The sequence below is a fragment of the Melanostigma gelatinosum genome, assembly GCF_949748355.1.
Source record: "Melanostigma gelatinosum genome assembly, chromosome: 17".
In the NCBI taxonomy this organism is placed as follows: Eukaryota; Metazoa; Chordata; class Actinopteri; order Perciformes; family Zoarcidae; genus Melanostigma; species Melanostigma gelatinosum.
The window spans coordinates 8,857,411-8,871,133 of NC_136650.1; positions in this window are offsets into that span (position 1 = coordinate 8,857,411).

Below are 13,723 nucleotides of genomic sequence, written 5' to 3' on the forward strand. Positions count from 1 at the left end.
CTCTGTTTACTCCCAGAATGCCATTATAAGAGCAGCACAATGCTTTCAGAGCACACAGAAAGTTCTTAAGAACTTTGCTGTGAATCACAACAAAGTCTCTGTGTCCCTGACTGAGCAGCACTTTGTCTAATTATAGTTGTAAAAAGATGCTGTTTATTTCCATATAAAAGCAACAAGAAGAACATTTCATCCCCCACAGTCTTTAAATAGCCTCTCTGTGAATCATGGTCCATTCAATAAAGACATTATGAATTCTGTCACGGTTTGTGTGACTGACACGGTGACAGCCGAAAACTTGAAGATGACTTTGGGAGCAAAGGCGGTGATGGAATAATAATAAATTGCATGTTTTCTTTTTGTTCTAAATCGATCACACTTCAATGTGTCAAAATAAACTAAGAAACAAGACGACAAAGACGACATGTGCCTTTAAAAACATTGAACTTAAATCTCTTACACTTCTTTAGGAGCAACAAATATCACATTGCAGATATTTAAATTACAACAATGTGTTTCCAGAAGGCAATATCACCACGTGCAGACATAATCAATGACAGGGTAAATGTTATAGATTGCAATAAGTAGACAGGAAGTACTCGGTTGAGCATATGCTTTTTGTCTCATGAGGGTATCATCATCATTAGACTATCAAAGTAAAATGTGGGTGAAATGTGAGGTTTAGGGTTTTGAGTTTATCAGCCATCTGGCTGAGCTGAGCAGGCTGCTGTTGCCATGGTGTCCAGAATCATTGAAATACACCTGTGGCCACTGACCTGACACCATTTCAATATAGTACAAGTGAAATATGAGGAAAACATCACATCCTCTCTGCGTGATACAGAACCTTTTCAACTAACCTTGACATGAAAAAAGTAAACGAAAATACATTTTCTAGGCCAGAAGAAGAGCAAACATACAAAAATAATGAAGCCAAAGCATAGTTGATCAGATGTTTTCATATATTATTAATTGGTTTATTTTATTTGTGCGGCAATTTAAAAAACAAACATCAGAATGGTTAGTGTAATTGTTTTCTTCTGTTCAGCAACACGCAGACTGTGAAATGCTGAATGCTCATGAGCTTCATTAACTCCCAATAAGACACTCAGGATAGAAGAGGACGTCCAAACACTACTGCTCAGTGACAAAGCTCAGGACATGCAGTGACGCTACGGCAACACCTACTAATACATGACCCATTTTAACACAATGATAACATTTCTGCAGCTGAAATAGAGACACTGTTTGGGAGGTAGGAAATGTTAATATTGTGATGCTGGAAAACAGTGTTTATGATGCTCTCCTGCAGTTCATCTTATCAAAAAAAAGTAAATTTGGCCATTTTATGCCATTATTGACTGAAGCCATTGTAATCAGACAACCACTGAAACCGAAAATACAAGGAAAAAACAAATACAAGCGAGAGGAGAGAAAAATCTGGCTTAATGACCGTAATATCTACAAGAGTCTTAATAACAAGCTGCCTGGCATGAAGTGAGAAACTGGAAAAAAAAAAGCTCTCAGTAGCTTCCAAGTGTGGAATTAATGCAACATATTACAAATGCCTTCTTCCCCACTAAGCAGAAGTTGCATTACTAATCACTGTGGTATTAGTATTATATCCAAACTCACTTTCAAGACAAATGTGATGTGTGCATAACTACATACCAGTGGGATGGAGATAGAGGCCTCTGAAACAGCACGAACTAGTTGAGGAACGGAAAGTCTTCATTGAAACAGATTTCTTTAAATGAGTTGGGCAGCCCTGATTAGTCTGTGGAATGGAGTTTCAGCTGAACTGCTGTACTTGACTCTTGAAATCACAGCTTTGCAGGCGCAGGAACAGCCAAGTATCCTCTCTAGTGTGGAATAAGAGCTCTGTTGATTCCCGGGGCAGCCGTTTTTATAATGCCTTCACAGCTCCGGAGTGAGACTCCGAGCGTGTCTATGTGATGCACACATGGATATACCCAACTGTGTGGACTGACTGCTGTCTCCTTCTGCTGTTATCTGTTTGATTGTGGTGGTGATGTTCTTGTCAAGCAAAGCCAGAGTTGTCTGGGATTTAAGGATTGAATTTACGCTAAGCTTTTGTTGTCACTGTCATCATGCTTCATCTTCTTAATAAGCAACAAGCAACTGTAACTAGCTCTGTGTTTCCAACTGTACGTTGCACTGCAGCAACACAGCTCTCCTCTATAAAGTGGGGCTAACAACGCCTACCCTCCACTCTCGTATGTCTCTAGCCTTGAATGCATTACGATATATATGTGATCAACTGTTGCATACAGCATCTACTTTATGCTCTTTAATGTTTGCTATTAAGATGAAGGCTGCTCATAATTCATTGCCAGTAAACGGTTGTAAGAATGTGCTGTATTTTCCAGCAATTTGATCGTTTGAAATACATAAAAAAAGCTAGAAAACGTATGCAAACGAAAGAAACAACCTGGAATAAGTCCACAGTGTGTAAAAGTTACTAGACCACATATAAAGAAGGTGGTGCTTTATTTTGTGTGCTGCTCGCCATTACTATTTAATTAAGGAATGGGAATTCTATGTTTTCAATCATTTAAAATGCCCTTATTCTTACGTACGTACTGTTGCCTGCAGCTGTAAGTGTTGAGCAAGGCCTATAGTGTTTCAACCCTGAGGGGAAAACAGGTGATAAGTTGGGGGCTGCTGAGTTATTTCCAGGTCGTTAAAGGAGAAACAAGTTGGACTTGTCCCCTTGCTGATAATAACCATCATTCTTACACTGTGTTAAAAGGACAATTTAATCAGTTCTGAAGAAAATCCCGTATCAAAGATTTTCTTTTGCGTAGGCCTTTTGCAAACGTCACCAGGTCGTCATCAAGGCAACAGGCCTCTCAGATAGAGTAGCCTGTGTCCTTGCTTTGATCCTATACACATTAGAACCACGTCGATGGAAACCAAATCTCTTATTCGTGAAAGACTAAGAAGAGTTTGTATTATTTAGTTTTTGTTGTATTTGTGCGAAAGATGGATGAATAACAACAATGTCACACAAAAGTGGGAAAAGACATGAATTAAAAGAAAAGGTAAGAAGTACTGTTCGTATACTGTCTGTGCCATTCAAGCTGTCCCTTTGGACATTTCTGCATACGAAAGTGTAATGTGCAAATATCATCATTTCCTGTTAATTAAAAGAGGCCATTAGTGAGAATTTTACTGCATCCGATTACAAATTATACGATTCTCTGTTATTGGCGTACAGGATTACTACTGCATTCATTCTGTCTCTGCTATGTTTGTACAAAGTTTCATAGCGATCCACCCAAAAGTTGTTGACATACTTCCGTCACGGTGTTTTTTTAATTTCGAAAAATGTGTGTCGCATCAATTAAAAAGCAACACCTAGAAAGTCTTTATTGGTGGTTAAAAGTTTAGCTGTGAAGGATAATTATTGGCAAACGACAATTTTAATGAACCAGTTTGTAAAATGTTTTCTTTTCTGAACCGATCCCCCACTGAGCCCTCACACTTCTGACTGCTCAGCTTTATTGAGCACAGCAGATCAGATATCTCATCAGCAATGTTCAACGTTGAGTTTTCAGACGCATAATCTCCACAGAGACAGGGAGTTGAGTCTAATCATACAAATGAAACAGTGTGAGAAGCATGTGTATCTGATGTTTCACTATGTTCCGGTTATTCCTACTTTTTCTCGCTGTATCTTTCTTCGTCTTACTGTCCTCCTCTCTCTGTCTGTCTGTTCAGATTGCAACACCATCCACCCACATCCATCACCTTTCTTGCACACTGTCTACAAGGTAAATATTAGATTTTTGGTGCTGAAGTCCATATCAGCGAGGGAGAGTAGGAGGGATGGCGTGATCCCGTGACCCTGTGGATATCTTTCACATGAGCTGCAAAGCACCACGTGCAGCTTGCAGCTCAGTGAGACCAAGAAGCTGGTCGTGGTTTCCCAACAAAGCTGGACGCCGATGACGCCTGTCACCACCTGGGGTGAGATGGAGATGAGGCAGCAGCTACCAGTCCTGTGCCCGGGGATGCATGTACGTCAGCAGCAAAGTAGAACAGAGGGATTTATAGCAGAATAAACTTTTCTTCCTCAACTTTCTCCTCCTCTTCTTCTTGTTTATTCAACACGACAACACCGGGCTGTTGGGCTTGACATGATGTCTGCTGCATTGTGGTGCTTGCAGAAGTCTGCTTACAGGATGCAGCATTAGAGTGAGGCAGGCAGTGAGACAGCTCTGACACCGTGCTGAGTCTGAAAACAGGGAGAAAAGTGAATTCCGTCCAATCACCTACTGCCCAGTATGTAATGCAGCGATGGATCTCGCCATCAGACTCGGCTCTATTCCCCTCAATGTGACGCATGGAGTGCTCTGTGTATTCTGTTGTGCAACACTTCCTGTGCAGACGGCATGAGCTCAGGGGGAGGCTGCAGAGCATCTGCAGTGTATGTATTTACAAGCATACAAGTTTATTAATCTACATATACTTTTTTTTCCTCGTGCATACTGGCTTGGATATCAAATATCTGCACATTGCACAACCATGTGCATGCACTGTACATTTACTATACATTTAGATGTGGATAGGAGCACATTTTTATTGTCTGCCTTAGCCAATCCTGCAGTTCATCACGTCACTTTTATTCATTCACTCAATGTGACAGCTGCATCTCCTCTGAGTTAATTCCTACTCTGATGACCTTTTGGATTTCTATCTGATCTTCCAGCAGCAGGAAGAGTAATGAGATGTTAACTTGCATTCTGCTATGACAGCTCTTTTGCCATAATACTATTGCAAAGGTACTCGAATGCATTGACATGTGCTTTGATAATCGAATAATGTACCCTCTCAACCATTTTTAAGTTAACTCTGGAGTCCCTAAAATATAAATCTATATACCAATATGACTTCCCTCTTTACCAACTTCAACACCGACAACATAGGCAAGCATCCATTCGCCTGAGTGTGCAGATGTCTCTTCAGTAAAAAGCTGGGAAATTGAGAGAGGGAGAGAGGAGGACTGCACCACAAGAGGAATACAAAAGACGAGGACGACCGGAAGTGCTGCTGCTCCCAGTTCAGCCTGAGAGGGGCAGAAGAGAGCTGGAGATGACCTCCGAGCACGCTGACTAAAGAAAGTACAGGCTGCCAGGTTACTAAAGGACATCTCTCTGGTCAGACAACTAGACTTCAGACATTGCTTCTACAGGTTTCCTGCAGTTCCTTTAAGTAAAAGGTTTTCATGCAGCGTCTATGGTATTATCTTCTCACTGTGCACATGCAGTTTATATACATATATGTATTGACGCATGTACACGCTACACACCGGATGTTTCTGAGTAAAATCTTAATTCCATGACGCACATTTCCTTCAGTGTTGAAGATGACATCCATACTTTCAAGTGTCACATTCATCACCTCAAGGAACAGAGCTTTCTCTCAGCTCACGATGTTGTAGCCTCCTGCAGTGGCACTGTATGCTCAACAGCTTCATCCAACTTGTTTATAATAATCTGTTAATGTTAATAAACTGTTATTGATTGTACCTGAATTGTTAGTCTTTCGGTAACATGGGCCTGTTTCCCTGTATATGATAAACAAAGCTGGTTTTGACTTAAAGAGGGAGGACACAGTGAGGGGGAGTGAGTGTGCAACGCTGCTCCGTATGTGTGTGGGGGTGTGTGACAGTTTTTCGCCAATTGGACAAGAAGGTGGGAATGATTTTTAGCCCAGGTGCCTCGTGCTTCAGGCCTGCCCATTCCAGAGCCTACACCGGGGCTCTGGGTGGGAGTGGGTGTTGTGTCAGCAGTTACTCATACGACAGCTTGTAGTGGTGGAACAGTAATCAAATAGAAACATGACTTCTGGTTGTCTTTTGTCTTATTTTACAAACTGCGTTCTGATCCGGCACTCAACATTTCGTGATGACTTTCCAGTGATGGCACTGGTAATGTTTGGAGTTTGTATTAATAGTGGCTGTGTAAGGATTAAACTCTCTGGTGCTTTGGCACATTGTTACAGTTGGTGCGGAGTATTAGTTGTCAGTGCTACTTGGAAGAACATCACAGAAGCAAACACAGAGACAACGAGCTATTCCGCTGCTGAGGCATTACAGCCTCGTAAAAAGAGGGAGATCAATGAGCAGGGGAACACAAACACTGCAGAGGGCTGGAAGAATGAGGTTTGTAGTGATGAAACTCAATTTTACAAATAAGAAAAAAACAAACCCATATGTCTTACAACCACAGGGAATCACAGGAGTCACCACGAGGCAAATAAATCGCAGCTTGAGGTTGACTTAGCTGTTCTGAAAGCCTCGGTCATATTCGATAGATGTCAGGAAACTAAAGAAGAAGAGAATTGTAAGGACTCCCTGTCCATGCTGCCTTAAAAGCTGAGATTGAAAGAACATTTTTGATTCATGTAAAAAGTAGTTGATCATCTTGCCACTTGTTGCTTTGAGCTTTCAATTACAACATAAAAGCCATCAAGTCAATAACCTGTGTATTGGCCATGTAAGGACACACTTCACATTTAAGCTAGGTGTACATTCGTCTTAACAGCTCTGGAAGAGACTTTAAAAACTGACTGATATGCACAAGCAAGGGGAACACACAGCCGCTTTTATTTCATACTGGCTTCCTGTCATGACATACTGGGAAATTAGCCTGAAGATCGAGTTTCCTTTCTCTTCATATTCTGAGAAGTTGCACAGTGAGTGTGTTCACCGGGAACATTCTGCCAACTTTGGGGATTAGAAACAATGCAGCGGGATCCCTGCCATCCTTCTCCGTTTGTGTGGAAGTCTTCAAATATACTGTGTCAGGACATGGGGCACATGAAAGGGAGTCACGCTCAATATGAGGACACAGATGGCTTATGACTCCTCCAAGACATCTGCTTACTGCGAGCTACACCATCCGTGCCAGATGCGAAGCAAAATGGGTGATGGACAACCCATCACACTCCTCTCTCTCAACCTGAAGGCAGCCGGCGCTCACTGAGCCTCACGACAACGTTTTATGATAAAATGTGTCGAACATTACTGAATCACCCCGATGCTTCTCATGCTGTGCATTGATGCTCGATGGTACAGCTATAATCGAAACACAACTCTATGAATAAACATGAAGCACAAAAAGCCATGTTTCAGTCCTCACAGCTAAGATGAATTAGCTTGTTGGCTCTGTCAACGTGTTCAAAACGTATTCATTTTCAGTGATGCGTTCAGTGATGCACTTTTGCTTGCAACTGGAACAGGTTTGTTAACAGACAATTGTGTCAGTACTGTGGTGAAAATACATATTACATTAAACTATATCAATATTTTCCATTTCCACAATGGATCAAATAACTATGTGTAAAGGGAGTCACTTGTGGTGACGAACCCACAGAGAATCGTTGACTTTGCTCCATCGAGTGTTTTAATAGCTGTCCATTTTTTTATTTCGTTTTATGGCCCACAACTATAAATTTTAATGTCATTACCCTCATCAACCTTGCAAATGGCAACAGAGAAAGTCAGTGACCGTGAGTAAGGTGAAGCTTCTGGCTGCCAAAGAAGCAGATATTACCTGCAGGAGTTGGTGGAGACCGAAACCAAGAATTAAAACTGAACTTACACCAATCAGGTGGCCAGAAACATGACTGCAAATACAGTACATGCTAATGTACTCTGTGCTGAATGTGTGAATACTGTCTGCTAACTTTATAAGTTTCTATCATTTTATAAGCTAATATGTCACTCTTGATCCAGCTGCAGTTAATAGCCATTGTTCTCCATTTAGAACGAACAGCAGTATTAATATTTATATATATTTACTGTAATACATGTTTGTGTTGAATAACAAACATCATATGAGCAAAATAAACAAACAAAACACTCTAATAGGTACATGACCTCTTACAAATTATATAAAGAGGCGGCCAAAGAAACAACAGCGGGTAATTTGAGTTCACAACATGCTATTTAATGTCTATTTGCAAACACTCCCTGTCTTCTTGTTTTTCTGCATTTATATTGAAATAGCTTTCAAATTATGGGCTGCACTTTGTATTTCAATTTTCACAACCAATCATGTCATATCTATCTTGACTGAGATTGATGCTATTTGTTTTGCAGATGTCAGTTAGGCTGGTGCTCTAGAAATCAATCAGTTTTTCAAAGCCAAATTGTGGCAATATATATGATAATAATTCTTCATATTAGAGGTCCTTTTGTTGGTAATTGGATGTGATGAATTTGAAAACCCATAAAACCTGGTCTGATAAATTGACACTATTTTTTGCTCCGTCGTTGCTATGGCAGTACCCGAACTGATCAAGCAAGACACTTCTGTGTCATGAATAGAGTTTTAATGACAGATCCAGAAACATAAACATTTACTGTGCAAGCACGCTGTGGTTCTCATCAAAAGCAGACAAAAGACTGACAACCATCTTTTTTTCTCTTAGGAATCTGATCAAAGCCGTTGGATTTGGACTAAAATCATATTATAAATTTGGTAGGCAAATGTTCTGTGATGCCTTGGGTATCATGTCAGGATCAAAGTGTAATTTGCTCGTGCATACATAGTCATGAATTCAACGCCATGAGTCACAGAGGCTTCAGTCTGCTGCTGGATCATTGGAGCAGCACAAATGGGACAGACCGATGGGAATTATTCAGAAGAATGGGCCCAACAGCAGCCGCAGCCAAATCCTTGTCATGTCAGCAAGTACTTTTTCAACTTCAACCTCCTATGTGAGAAAGAGAGCATGAGAAGCAAAAGGAGACACGACTGGGAGATTCTAAAAAGCTGACATGCAAACATGCTCTTTGGTGCATCCTTTTATTTGATATTTGATTGGATCGCTGCAGTGGCATTCTTGAACAACAGGGCTGCAAAAGCTTTAGCGACTGTACTTTTGAAAAAGAAAACAGCAGAGAGGCTACAGTGACGAAATTTCAACTGTCTGTTTCTCTGCTTCATGCTCCGTATGGGTCATCTTCCATCTTCAAAGATGGAAGATGGAAGAGGACTTTTTCACACATGAAAATAATGTTACTCCACCATCATCACGATACACTTAAAGCCTTGAGAGCAATTATCATGTTATTTGCAATGTAAATTGCAATGATTATGTTCCTCCACTTTAACCCGGAGATGCACTCTCTCTGGTTTGGTTCTGACAGAGTAAAGTGCAGATACTGGGATATTATAGGGATATGTATAGGAGCCAGACCTTTACAGCACCACTGGTGCCTTCAGCAGCAGCTATTACCCTTTCACATAAATGCATACTGCCGGTTGCACATTGTTTAATGTAAGTCAATGGAACAAAAAACTGGATAGCTTGCCAGTAAAGGTCAATACTTTTGCACAGCAGGTATTGGATTTGTTGTCGAGTATCGGACAGGACAGAGCTCCAGCTCTGGTTCAATTTCCTTTTGTTATCTCACAGTTTATCTTATGAACCCAACAGGTGTTAGCACTGCGCTATTCCATCTGGACACCTCATTTCTTTACTAATTTCTGTGTTTTGATGGTGGTGCGTCCAATTAAGAGGTCAGTGTGTAGCATTTCAATTAGCAGAAATGGAATATTACATTCATAACTGATTAGGCACCTAAAATTAAGAATTGCAATGGTTAAACAATTACAAATAGGACTGTCTGCACTAGTGCTATTACTGAGCTCGTCCTTTAACCTACTGGTGGTAGTGGATTGCATAATTAAGCACCACACTGATGGACCAAGCAGCAACAGCAGTGCGCACATTAATTCACATTAAAACAAGCGATGACATACATCAGCTGCACACATTGATGTTGACAGACACAGCTGCTTCCCAGAAGATTTGATATAAATTTCTCTCCGGCTCTTTGGTCTCTTTTCCTTCCTGTGAGATCCGATTGACGTGTCGGAAATGGAAACTTCACTGCTTATACAAGTCCTCAAGAACTCACCACTGGCCTCACCGGTACAGATTCACTCAGACTGTTACAGCATTGAGTGAAAAGAATGACGAAAGCCTATTATTGTCTTTTGTTAATCAGGAGAAAGTAATGCATCAGTGTTGGTGTTATGAAAGCAACTCCTCCATCTCAACCACTTGGTTTGATTTGTAGGAAAAGTTAAAGTCTGTGTTCAAAAAAAGATGAATTATATGTTGTACCTGAAAAGTCTGGATGAAATGGCAATGTGCTTTACTTTTGTAATTTAAAAAATATATCATCATGTATAGTGTGGATGTATGTTTGTTTGTTGGATTTTTTCCTTTAAAATGCCACTTACAGAATGTAATTCAGTGGTTAAAATTCCAACTTCTATTGTTCTAATTGTCTCATTCATTTAAAAGTCAATCTCACTTTCTGGCTGTACAACAAGCTGTTAACACAACACCGACAATTATAAAGTTGCATGTTTACACATCCAGCAGACATGGAGTGACGTTAACATTCATTTAAAAGTAATGTTTCAACTCTTCTTTTATCTCTGTTTGGGTCTCCACCAACTCCTGAGGGGAATATCTGACGCTTCAGTTCACTAAATGCTCCGCTGTGTTCACCGGACTTTAGTCAGCAGTTTTGCTGAAAACAGCTGCTTGCTGCACCTGGAAATGAAGCTGATGAAAGTGAACCGAAACAGTGTTGCGGGTTTGTCATGAGGAAAGACTTGTTTCGTAGTACACTCAATGGCAGGTAGACACAAGTGTTCTATCTACTCAGTGTCACTATTATCAAAACAATGCTCCGAACCACATATTATATAAAGTGACAACATCAAAACCATGTATTGAAGTCTCTTCATCCCTTGAGTGGATTCAGAGACGTTCACGCCCGCAAGACATAGCATTCCCTCCCCGCCTCGTCTTTATTCAACTGATCCTCATGCATAATGCATCTATTACAGTGAGTGACCTCGCTGCCAGCATGCTGCTCTCTCGTCCTTGATGAGCTCTTTGTTTTGATCCCCCGACACCAAATTCTCATCAGCTCTGCCTGCTTAGTTTTCTCTCTCTGCATGTTACTTCCTCCTCTGAAGCAGCCTCCCATTACTCTTATCACTGCTTTTCTCTCGGTCTCGCACAAACTCAACACTATTGTCTGCCTTTGCCTCGCCCACCACTTCCGCTCGCTCCCGGTTACTCTCCCTCCCTTCCTGCATCGCTCTCCTTTTGCTTTGGCTCTTCTTGTCTCACAGCCAGGTTGATGTCAGCATCATGTGATGCCATAATTCTCTTTTATATTGGCATGTCTCTCACTTTTCTCTCTCTGATGCTTTATCCTTCACTGTCTCTCACACGACAGAACAGATCGTGTCTCATTATGTTGACAGTGATTCTATATTATACTCTGCAGCAAAGCAAGCTTTCTCTTTGCAGTCTCAGTTTGCCGCCATGTTTGCTATGGTTCGAAATGCTGTGAAACAGCGGTACCGGGCCACAGTACAAATTATGGACAACAATGCAATCAAGTTAAAGATCACATGCTTAAGGGGTATGCTTAAGTTCATTGTACATCATCATGGTTAAAAAAAAAAGAAGTTCCATCTACCTTAATTAATAATTTGAATGCACCTGCTGGCCGGTATGCTAAGTGCCCAGAATCAAACACACCCATGATGTGTCCTCAGGTACACGCTTAGCTAACATGCTGCTGTCTGAGACTATACTGAGTGAGACTAATTTGAGGAGCTCAGTGGGACAGAGAGGACGATTGGACTGGCTTTACTGGGACTGAGAGGCTGAGTGGACAGATTATATGTATAAAGAGTGAACGAGCAGAGAAGTTGAACCTGGAACCTGCTGCGTTGGTGATGTTTTATTCTGCTTTTGATTCTATAAAAAAAAAAAAAATTGACAGGTCGGCCATTTTTGCTTAATTGTCTTTTCTGGTGAGTTCTTGTAAAGCAAAAACAGCTGAGGGAGGTTTTTTAAAAATTATAACAAAAAATCAGTTGTGCTGTATGAAAAGGCTGCAAAGTGCCATCAAAGGATAAATGGGCTTTTGTTGCTGTTGTTGTTCCAGCGTTGGCTTATCCTCCCTCCCTCCCTTTTTAAAAATAAAAATGTAACGCAGTCATATTTACGAAAAGTACATTTTAACTGACCGACTTTTTCTTCTTTTTTTAATCTAAGAACATTTTTACACAAGTACTTTTACTTGAGCACTATTCTGCAGGATAGCCGCCGCTTAAACACTTTGTTTTTAGCTTAATATTGCTTTAACTTGAGCAATATTGTAACATGCACATCCATACTGGGCAACATCGCAGAAGCACTGGGACAGATCTTCAGCACTTTTTGTGTGTGTTTTCAGAGGTTTCTCTCTGATGTCCTAAATGTTTCAGCTACCTGATGATATTACAAACACCCGTATGACCTCATTGAATCCAGTACAGTAGACCTGCAACAAAGTATGCCTTTGCAAAATGATGATGCTTTTTTTTTGCGTTGCATGATGAACCTTCTGCCCCAACCCCCCCCCCCCTCCCCCCTCCCCCACATCCCCACATTATCTCTGCTAATTGCCAGACAGTGACATGAACGGTGTGTATAATGGGGGACTGTCGGTTGGAGCTTTTCGTGTCTGAAAAATATCCTAAAACACTCAACACTGTTCAACATAAATTGAACATTACAAGCTTGAAATGGAATCGCTGTTGGACCACTGCAGTGGATTGCATTTTATTGTGCTTGTGTTGGTGACACTAGGGGTTTTTGGAAATGGTGTCATTTCGACTCAGCAGGAGCAGTTTCTCATGTACTGACACACTCATTTTGCTGCACAACAACAACATTATGTTAGGGGACGAGCAGAGGGCTCTATAGACATATTTCCGACAAAAGTCATCACCGGTCTTCTTTGCTTTTCAGTCAAATACATCATCCTGCGTGGCAGCTCCCCTGTATCCGTATTCTGCACTATTTTCAGAAGTGGTATATTTTGACGTCCTAATGGATCTCAACAAGGTGTGAATTTACAAAGTTGCACATTGTAAACCACTTTCCCAGGCTGCCAAATGGGGGAAAGGAAGATCACAGAGCTGAAGGGGCCATGATGGAGCCACTTGTTGGCTTGTTTTAGTTATAGATAGCTACATTACAGAATGAAATGTTGGGGAGGAGGGTGAATGAATGACAGCGTATTCCTTTATTTATTTACATAGTTTGCTTTACATTCTCTCTTGTTAAAAGGGGGTAAATATCTATTTTGAGAAAGCATCTGAAGATGAGTCATGTCTGAGTGATCGCTGTGTACTGTACCTCTTCTTCTGTCACTCTTTCCCTCCAACAACAAAACCCACATTCTGTCTCTGAGTGTTCACGAGTGGAAAGCTGAGCCCGATTGACGTCAGTAAGATTTACAACTCTATTTCTGTACAACTAGCCGCACGAATAAATAGTACATTGATGAAATAATGTGAAGAATTGTGGAGGAGGCTAATTTGGCGACGATGCAAAATACGGTCCAGTGCCAGTGGGTAGATGTATACAGTGCAGGTGTGAAACTGTGCGACCTTGTGGTACCAATGAGCTGACCTGCTAGTGTGGCTGACAGTCTCATGAAGTGTGCATGTGTGGTTGCGGTGTAGATTTGTTCCTGTCGGGGGTGAGGGGTGACGGCGATGGCAGCTGTAAAGGGCAGAAAGACTCAAACTACTGCAGCCTGCAGATTGTTGATGCACCGAATGAATGCAGATCCTGAATGTCTCTCATGTCGTGCTGACAG